The sequence below is a fragment of the Trichosurus vulpecula genome, chromosome 9 (genome assembly GCF_011100635.1).
Source record: "Trichosurus vulpecula isolate mTriVul1 chromosome 9, mTriVul1.pri, whole genome shotgun sequence".
Classification (NCBI taxonomy): Eukaryota; Metazoa; Chordata; class Mammalia; order Diprotodontia; family Phalangeridae; genus Trichosurus; species Trichosurus vulpecula.
In genome coordinates this window covers 28,277,341-28,286,134 of record NC_050581.1, presented here as the reverse complement: position 1 = coordinate 28,286,134, position 8,794 = coordinate 28,277,341, and the positions used below count along the sequence as shown (strand labels likewise).

Below are 8,794 nucleotides of genomic sequence, written 5' to 3'. Positions count from 1 at the left end.
TATAGTTTTAGCCAGCACATTCACTGGGAGCCTCCAGCTAGTCCTAACCCCCCATCCCTTAGTATCCATACCTATGGCCCAAAAGAAGGGGTCTTGAGTCAGTGAGCTTAAGCAAAGCTCACTAAGGATGGCACAGGTATTTCTAGTGGGGCCTACCCCCTCAAGTACCCAGGGTCTAGGAGCAGAGGAGGAGAATGGAGGAAACTCCAGCTTTCTGGCCTGGGCCACATCCACTGTAGGGGTGGGGATGAGTAGGTGGGGGATAGGCAGTGAAGAGAAAGGGGGAAGAATGGACTTATGAGCCAAGAAAGAACTCCCTCTTCAGCACTAAAACTCCCATTTTCTTGCATGTGTCAATAGTCTTTTATTCCCACTGAAAATCTGCCTCCTGTGCCTGGATATTTTTCAGTTCCTTCTGGGCTCCAACTAACTTCCCTTCCAGCTTGGCTGCGGCCATGCTATGCCTGCCAGTGTTCTGGGCCAGGGCTTCTTCTATACTTCAGATATCCCTCTGAGTTTGCTCCACCTGTTCCAAGATCTGGAAGAGCTGTACACTCAGGAATCGCATAGGTACTCTTGCTGGCACGGTAGAACTCCTTGCTACTCTTCTTAACGGATGGGAACTTCCCTTCCTCTTGGACCCTAGGAACCTTGCCTTGGAGTTTCTCATTTAGGAAATCAAACACAATGTTTTGGGGTGGGCGTCCCTTGACTCCATTCCCCTTTGCCTGGTTTTTCCTTGACTTGCCAAGGTCCAGCTTGTTGCTTGTTCTCTTCTGGAGAATTTCAAGACACTGATTTAAGGACTTCACCTTTGGAAGCACCACAGCATAGATGGGCTCTACCTGGCCCTCAGCATTCTTTCCAAGACCTTTTCCAAACTCATAATCAATCTGAGCAAGAAGTTTGGAACCGATGCCTCAGGTATGTGCCTCCCAGCCAGTGAATGAGGAGCTACAAGCAGGGCCCCAAGCCCCTTTTTCCTAGACATCTGACTCTGCAAGTTTGGCATAGCTGGAATCATCCACATCCTTTCCATCAGACTTCAAGGGTGTACTGTCTTCACTGCATAGGGGAGGCATAATGCCATCCCAATCCACCACACTCTCTTTGAGAAGCAGTGAGTCAAACTTGACCATGTAGTAGCTACCATCCACATCTGTGATTGAGGCTGGATACCAAATTCCCTCATCATACTTAGCTAGACAGGCTGATCCTGTGTTCAGGGCCCTCAGACCTGGCTCCTGGAAGGGGTGACGCTTATCCATAGTAACTACTTGCCCATGCGAGAACTCTGCAGTTCTCTTTGAATCAGCATTTTTCCTCCAGGAAGAATGGACAGGGCTTTAGGGACTTGTGAGCTGGGTAGACATAGAGCACATGAACCCCTGTTGTGCCAACCTCTGAGTCCTCTGACCCAACAATCATGGCATTATGGTATTCCAGAGTGTTGCATGAATTGTAGTAGGGAGCATTCACCTTCATCCCACTCAACTCTTTCTCTTCTTCCTCTTCACGCCCAGATCTGTCAGGCTCAGTTTCAGCACCTTGAGTCTCAGAATCTCCTGTCACTTCATGAATGGCATTCTGGAAAGCCAAATAGTTATCATCATCCCTTGCTGCACTCTCATTTAGGCCAAGTCTTGGGTCCAGTGTGGCCAGGAGCTTATTCTTCTCGATGGACACAATACTGGACTCAGTTAGTTTGATTAGTTGCTTTAAGTCAGCCTGGAGCTAAAGCAAGTGACCTTTTTCAGTATGGTGCAAGCTGGTCCCCAGGGCCAGCTCCACGTGCTGCAGTTGGACATGGTAGATCTTGATGGAAGCTTCCACACTATTTTTATCCATTCTGCAGAGGCAGTCTGTAACTCTTCCAATGATCTACTTAAGTATCCCTACATCCTCCAGAATGCTGGCTAGGATGTAATCATGTAACAGGGCAAGTTAGAGCTGACCCCTGCCCTCGCTGGACCTCCGTGCCCAGGGCCTGCTGAGGTAAACCCAAGGCTCTGAGGTAAGGGTGGGACAAGATGGAGCTAGGAGGAAGGGTCTCCCCTTGGTTGGCAATGTGGCATTTCCGGGTCTTTGTCTGGACTTGCCTGATCACAAGGAAGGAGAGGGAAGGAGAGTAGGAGGTGCCTATATAACCAAAGATATAAAAGTTTTGCTACTAACCTGAATAAACGGAGTTGTTCACCAACTTGCCTCCTGCCTCATTCATTGTCCATGAGATCAGGTTTTTGCTGGACAAAGGCCTGGGATTTGGGGGGGCGGTAAGGACCCCAACATAATCACTCCACAGCAACCTTTAGGAAACATGAGCCCTCAGGCCAGGGAAGCAGCTGCCACCACCACCTCTATAGACACCATAAAACCACTGCTTGGGCAAACCGATCATAGATGGCATACTTCTGGCTAGAGAGGCCCACAACAACTCCTTGATCCCTTCACTGGGTTGCCACAAACCCACTGGACAGTTCTTTTTCTTTTTTTAATCGCAGCTTTCAGGTAATCCAATACTTTTAAAATTATCTATCCTGAATCTATTTTCCAGGTCAGTTGTTTTTCCAATGAAATATTTCACATTGTCTGCTATTTTTTCATTCCTTTGGTTTTGTTTTATTGTTTCTTGAGTTCTCATAAAGTCCTTAGCTTCCATTTACTCAAATTCTACTTTTTATGGAATTATTTTCTTCACGAGCTTTTGTACCTTCTTTCCCAATTGGCCAATTCTACTTTTTAAGGAGTTTTTTTTTCCCTTCAGTGAATTTGTGTCCCTCTTTTTCCATTTGTCCAATTCTGCTTTCCAATGTATTCTTTTCCTCATTGGTTTTTTTTTTATCTCTTTTACCATTTGTCCTAATCTATTTTTTAAAGTGTTATTTTCCTCATAATTTTTTTCTTCTTTACCAAGCTGTTGGTTCTTTTTTCGTGATTTTCTTGCATCACTCTCATTTATCTTCCCACTTCTTCCTCTACCTCATTTATTTAATATTCAAAATCATTTTTGAGCTCTTCCATAGCCTGAGACCAATTCATATTTTTGTTGGAGGCTTTGGATGTTGGAGCCTTGACTTTGTATCTTTTTCTGAGTGTTTTTTTTCCTGATCTCCCTTGTCACCATAGTGACTTTCTATGGTCCGAATTTTTTTCTGTTTTTTTTTTCTCATTTTTTCCTGCCTATTACTTCAGTTTTAACTCTTTGTTAAAGTGGGGCTTTGCTTCCAGGGTGGAGGGAGCACTCTCTCAAACTTCAGGGGGTTTGTGCAGCTGTTTTCAGAGATATTTCTAGGGAACTATGAGTTTTCAGTTCTTCCTAGGTTGTATGATCTAAAGAGAGTTGTATTTACTCCTCTCCTGGTCTATGCCCTGTTCTGTGAGTGACCACATGCACTCTTTTCTGCCCTGAAACTGTGAGGATGGACCCTGCTCTATTGGATGCAAGCTCCGTGGGTGCTCCTCACCCTGGAACTGCCACCCAGTACTGTGACACAGATCCGAGCATGAGTAAAACAACAGAGTTCTGCCCCCAGTGCCAGCAAAAGACCCTTATAATCTCCCTTCTGAGTAGTTGTTTGACCCCCTTGCCTTCTATGAGCTGAGAACTCTGGAAGCAGCTGCTGCCACTGCTGATTCAGTGGATCTCAAGGCCTTTTTCTGGTTTGCTGGGTCTGGTTCTGTGCTATTATCTCCTGTGCTGGATTGTGCTCCACTCCCACCCTAGTGCAGTAGACCTTTCCTGTTGTGTTGTGCTGGAAAATTATTTCATTTCATTCTTCTATGTGTCATGTCAGAAATTTATTTCATGATATTATTTAAAGTTATTTGGAGGAGTTCTATGGAGAGCTCAGGTGAGTTGCTGGCTTTTCTCAGTCATCTTGGCTCTGCCTCAAGAGTATTCTCTTGGAAAAGTACATGACTGGCTCTATTTTGGAAAAAAATGAATCAAGGAAAATGTATTTATGGAATTAATCTCTGATTTATTTACTTAATAGAAAGACTTTCTTTAACCACAGGAGAAATTATTTTATTTCTCAAAATAAAAGCTTTTCATATATTGCATCCATTTATTCATCTATCTATGGATCAATGCATTCCTTAGGTTTGTCATAATCTTTTTTCATTCTGAGTTCAGGAAATTCTACTCTACTTTATTTACTTAAGGTATCACCTACTGTATATGTGCCTTAGTGTTAGAGAGTTCCTGGTACAACTAAAAGACATCATCTGCAGTAAGCATATGGCTTCTTTGAATCTCCTTTGACACTGATGTTCTGTCATTTCATTTTCCAAAAATACCCTTTTTCCTCCTTCTCGTGTCTTCATCAGTGATCTCCTAGATATGTGTATAGACCATTTTCAGAAAAAAAAATTTATAGATATTGGGAAATAGACATGTGGTTCAGCAGTATCTTATTTCTTCTTAGTTATCTTATTTTGGAAATTAGAACATCTATAAACTTACCCAAGCTTTTGGATTTTCCCTTTTTGATGCTGACATTGATCATTACCACTCAGCATATCCTACCTCAACTCCTATGGAAGAGTTATCCTCTATAGATAGTGAGGCTATAGAGTGCTCCTGTTCACAAATATTTTTGATTATAACAGGCCCTAGATAACTACTAGGTCTTTTATTGAGATTGATGGCCACTCAAAAGTGAATAGCTGTCTAGGAAAAACCAAGCAGATGAAGAACATATATCATCTAGACGCAGTTGGATAGTTAGCCCATTGGGTCAGAATCCATATATTGAATAGGTACCAAGTTCAGAATTCTGAAACTAATAGGATAAGTAACTTTAGGAAATTACACATTTCTTTCAATTATCTCAAACTGCTCTCAACACAAAATCCCATTTTGCTATTGAGTGTCTCCTGGTGCTATTATAAGATTGTAAATCATGGAACACAATGATCACCAAAGAATCAAAATCAGAAATAGCACAGAGCACGCTGGCAAAATGCATGATGGGCATAAGTGGACCACCATATTATCAATGAGGACATACATGAGATTTGTCACTAAGGATATATGATTGGAAAAGGAGTTTGGTCACATGTCGAACAAGATGAGCAATAGCCTTAGTGTTAATTTGCATTAAATATTAAAAGCACTGGAGCAATGCTTTCAGATTGCTGTGGAGGGTTTAGAGAAGGATGTGGAGAGGAATTACAGAAGGAAGGGCAGAGCAGGAGAGGGGAAGGGACCTTTATTGAGAGATAATTCTGTATATGTGCCTTAGTGTTAGAGATTTCCTGGTACAACTAAAAGACATCATCTGCAGTAAGCATATGGCTTCTTTGAATCTCCTTTGACACTGATGTTCTGTCATTTCATTTTCCAAAAATACCCTTTTTCTCCCTTCTCGTGTCTTCATCAGTGATCTCCTAGATATGTGTATAGACCATTTTCAGAAAAAAATTTTATAGATATTGGGAAAGGAAGGGACCTTATTGATCCTCTCTCCTTGCTCCCTAATTTTACAGATGAAAAAAAGCAACATCTAGAAAGGTAATGACTTTTTCAAGGTAATACATCAGAAACTTGTTTAGAGCCCATTCTCTGGGTTCAAATGTTTTGGTACTATATCAGCCTATCGGGTATGATAAGGCTTCCCTAAAGGCTGACTAAGGGCCAGGGGGGTGAATGAATTTCTGGAGCTTGTATGCTATTTTCACATGAAAATAATGCCTGGGTTTAGGCAAATAGAAAGGAAGTGAAGGAGGCTTTTCTGATTAGTCCCACCCTGCTGAGAAGATCTGTGCCACTTAGCTTCCTTTGATGAGATTACAGATTTCTGAAACTTTTTCACACCAGGAAGGTAAAAAAAGGCATAGAACACATTCCTTATCCTATCTAGAGTACCCTATTATTCTTTTGGAAATGACTTGATCAGGTTTTTAGAAAGAAAGTATCAGATTCACAGTCCTGGAGTCAGAGTTACTCTGTAGGAGGCTAATAAATAATCTATCCTTATAAAAGAATTTCCAAGATGAAGGAGTTTAGGTTTATTATGAGAAAGTAAAAGCATTCTGAAAGCCTAATAATTTTCTTTTCCCTATGACTGTAATTCAGAAAAAGTAATCCTGTAAATAAACCTAGTATGTGTGTCTATGTATCTCTATGTATACATATACCCACATACACAAATATACACATATATAATATATATACAAAAATGTACATATACACATATATACAAATATACATACATACACACACACACACACACATATCTGAAGGACTAAAGTAGAGGAATAAGGATTCCTATTCCATAAAAGGAAGAACTTCCTAAGAATTAAAACTGTCCAGCTTCAGTGAGATGACCAATCAATAAATGTTTAGTATGAAGCTACTGTGTTCCAGGCCTGGTGCACAGTGTATACACACACACACACACACACACACACATACATATGATAAGTGTGTGTGTGTTTATGTGTATGTCAAGTAGTCTTTCTATCTAATTAATATTGTTCTTCCACTGCTGATTGATGCTGATCAAATTTTATTAGGTTTCTCCAATTATATCTAGTACTGTATTTTTCTGCTGAGAGAATGTAATCATCTTGGCTGTGCAAGAATTTCTAAACTGACATCTTATCAGTTTAGAAATAGTTCTTGAGCTAATCACTATCCCAATTCTGCTGTCACATTTTCCTTTAACTCATGATTCATAGAATCACAGACTCTTCAAGTTGAAAGGAATCTTAGAAGTCATCTAACCCAAATGTCACCTCTGACACTGTCAAAACCACTTCTACGATCGTCTTTACAAATGATCATCTAGCCTTTGGCTTAATGCTTTCTACAATTGAAAAGTCACAGTATCACTACTCTTTTATTTTTAGCTATTTTCTTTAAACTTATTCTCTCTATATGTTTATATATATATAGTATATATGTATAGGGTACATATTAGTATACACATAGTATTTATTTTTCCTCTTTCCTCCATTAAGTAAGTGCTTTGCTCATAGGCCATTCATTATATGTATATCCCTAGCACTGTGCACCAAGCCCGGAACAATAGTAACTCCATACTAAATGTTTATTGATTGGCCATCTCACTGAAGCTGGACAGTTTTAATTCATAGGAACTGCTTCCTTTTATGGAATGGAAATCTTTATTCCTCTACTTTAGTCCTTCAGAAGTATATATAATAAGTTTAATATGTCACTATTTTCTATATGTAATCACAGGTTTGACCAAGTCACATGCCCTGCTACCCAATATCCAATAACATATTTCTCTTAGGGTATTCTTCTTATTCCTGAAGTAATTTACTTACCTGTAATACCTCATTTGTCTTCTTATTCAATATTGGGTTCTGTTTCACAGCTTATCTCTCTCCTATGTTCTCAACTTTATCCCCTAACATCAGAACTGATACTCTCTCCTTTCTTCAGAAATTTTCTCAGAATTTTTCTATTATCTCTATTTTATCTAAAACATTGTTTGAAAGGGCCTCATGTAAAAAACACACAGATACACACACAACTGATTAACTGAAGTGACCCTTCTCTTATGATAATGTGTGTGTGTGTGTGTGTGTGTGTGTGTGTGTGTGTGTGTGTGTGTAGCGTTACTAGAAGGAGAAAGACAACATATTACTGTAAATTTTTGAACTCTAAAACTTCAATCTCACTCATACATTTTTATTACCTACACTAAACACACACATGTATTTGTATCATCACACATAAACACAGGCTTTTATAAATATTGTGTTTTCAACATATTTTTCTCCACTGTAGTGTTCTTCTCAAGCCTTTCACTTCAACCAATAGGCTAACAGAATACCCTCTGTGTTTTTCTATCTTTATGCTTTTTCCCCACAGTTTTATCCACCCATAATGCCCTTTCAACTTTTCATTAGCCACCTAAACCCTATCCATTTTTAAAGATCAACTCAAATCTCACCCTTCCAAGCCTTCTCTGTTCCTTCCATTTTGAAATCATTTCTCCTTCCTTTGACTTTTTCTGGCAATACATGTATACACCGTTGTGACATTTTTTCTATGATTTATTAGAATATATTTCAATCTTTTAGTGTTATTTAACTGTTCATATATTTATCTTATTTCTCTCAGTGATACTATAAACTCCATGAAGGTGAAGGCCATACATGTCTTACTCTTCTTTGTATATACCATTGTTGTTGTTGTTCTGTTTTGTCCTTCGTTTTTGAAGAGGACCATGACATCAGGGAAATGATGACATGACTTGCGGTTGACTTTGATTTGAGTGAGGGAGGGCTGTGCACAGTCACCAGCCTCACTTTCTCCTCCAGAGCCAGCTGGGTCTAATGGCCTGATATTCATCAGGATGACTAGAGATGGCCTAGGGTGCATTGGGAGACCCTGGCCCTTTCAGTCAAAGGTCTAAAGACCTTAGCTTGTATATTCCATAGTACCTAGCACTATGTCTTACAAAAAGGAGGTGCACAAATAAAGAAACTGAGACCCTGAGATGTTAAAATAACATATCCAAGAAGTAATTTTATCAAATTTCTATTTTTCATATATTTTTTATTTTTAGTTTATAGCAGTTCCACAAGTTTTTGAGTTCCAAATTTTCTTCCCCTCCTTCCCCTCTCCCTTTCGCCCCAAGACAGCATGGAATCTGATATATGTTCTACCTATACTTTTGCATTAATCTTATCTACACAATAGTCAAGTTGTAAAGAAGAATTATAACCAATGGAATGACTCATGAGAAAGAAGAAACAAAACCAAGAAAGAAGAGAAAAAAGAGACAGCAAATAGTTTGTCTCAATCTGCATTCGA

General features: G+C 39.6%; 1 pseudogene; it reads right to left on the bottom strand.

Moving 5' to 3' along the window:
• Positions 1–295: 295 nt before the first annotated feature.
• LOC118832064 lies at positions 296–1,848 on the bottom strand (annotated as a pseudogene).
• Positions 1,849–8,794: the final 6,946 nt, after the last annotated feature.